Raw genomic sequence first — 1,705 nt, forward strand, 5'->3', positions numbered from 1 at the left:
CAAAATCAATAGAGCAGTGTATAAACTATTATGTAGCATTTAGTTACATCAGTTAACATTTTGAGTTCAAATCCAGTCAGTGTCGACTTTGCATTATATCTTTCCGAGGCCAATAAAATTAGAGCTAATAAGTACATTATTTACAATTGGCGGATATTTGTCCTCATCTTGTTTGCTGTTAACACAACGTTTCGGCTGATATACCCTCCGGCCTTCGTCAGGTGTCTTGGGGAAATTTCGAACCTGGGTTCTCATTCCTAAGGTATTTTTCGATGTTATTATTATTATTATTATTATTATTATTATTATTATTATTATTATTATTATTCAGGTCACTGCCTGGAATCGAACTCGGAATCTTGGGGTTAGCAGCCTGCGCTCTTAACCACTACTCCATATGCCCGTGGGCATATATGTACTAAAAGGCGGCGGGCTGGTAGAAGCGTTAGCACGCCAGGCAGAATGCTTAGCGGTATTTTCTTTTGTCTCAACATTATGGTTTCAGATTCCACTGAGGTTGACTTTGCCTTTCATCCTCCCGGGGTGATAAAATAAGTAGCGGTTAAGCACTGTTTTTGAATGGCTAACGTGTACCTTCTTCCCTTATATTTTGTTATTTCTCAACCATTCACATACTTGAATTAAATAAGAAGTGTATTTATGTGCTGTGTGTGTATCTATACTGATGCGCGTACATTTGGTTTATTAGTTGATATACAAATCTTTTTTGCACTATATTCTTTGAGTTAGTGTATTATTTCATTGTTCTACTTTAAACTTTAACATCATTTTGATCCTTCCTTCTCTCTTTGCTTCCTTTCCCGCCAATTGTTTCTCTTGCTTCCATTTTCTCCTTTTCCTTTCCTCTCCTCTCCCTCCTACCCACACTCTGTAAATTCATATTTTATTCTCCATATATTTTAATGAATATTTCAAACATTAAAGAGATACAAACTGCATTTAAACATTTCGTGTTGCGTCTCATTATATCACCACCTCAACAAGGAATTCATTCAAGACGTCTTGCTTGGTTCGAAATATTCCACTGTCGTTATCAACTTTATATGATGACTGTGTAGCCAAGAGCTTAACAAATTAATGAGATGACAGTGTAGCTAAGTAGATAATTAATTAATGAATTAATTATGTGCAAAACTCAGAGTTACAATGTATTTTCAATAACTGACACTATCGCTTTATCTATTTTTCACACTTCGTACATATTGAGTGCTCTATAATTTTCTTGTATAATCAACCTTTATATATAATTCATTTAAAATACAGAGATGCCTATAATAGGACATCTAACCCGCTAGAAAGAGCAGCCAAAGACTCTATACCACAATTAGGGATAATTTCGAAAGCTGAATGAAAAATAAAAACATTTAACAATCTATTTTCCGTACCATGATTTCAAGCTATTTTAGCAAAATAAAATATTTTGCAAGGTCAGCTATCTTCAGCGGAACAACCTAGATTTAACATATAAACACGAGGCACTACATAGAAAACATGACTTGTGCTTATATGCTTAATTTTTCAAAATTTACCGCGCATGTGCGGTTTACCGTTTCGGCAGCAAATACAATTATAATGCCGATTTTCTTTCAGAAATTAGCCAAAAAACATTTTATCATTATTAATAAATCATAGGGTAGCAAAAAAATTTTAGAAATTTCTTTTGCTACCCTATGATTTATTAATA

At 33.8% G+C, this 1,705-nt stretch overlaps 1 protein-coding gene across 1 annotated transcript in view; it reads right to left on the bottom strand.

The window, feature by feature from the left end:
* Window positions 1–1,705, bottom strand: part of LOC106872747 (cartilage oligomeric matrix protein) — a 130,240-nt gene that overhangs the window by 11,249 nt on the left and 117,286 nt on the right. The gene's annotated exons all lie outside the window — the stretch shown is intronic.

The sequence above is a fragment of the Octopus bimaculoides genome, chromosome 2 (genome assembly GCF_001194135.2).
Source record: "Octopus bimaculoides isolate UCB-OBI-ISO-001 chromosome 2, ASM119413v2, whole genome shotgun sequence".
NCBI lineage: Eukaryota > Metazoa > Mollusca > Cephalopoda > Octopoda > Octopodidae > Octopus > Octopus bimaculoides.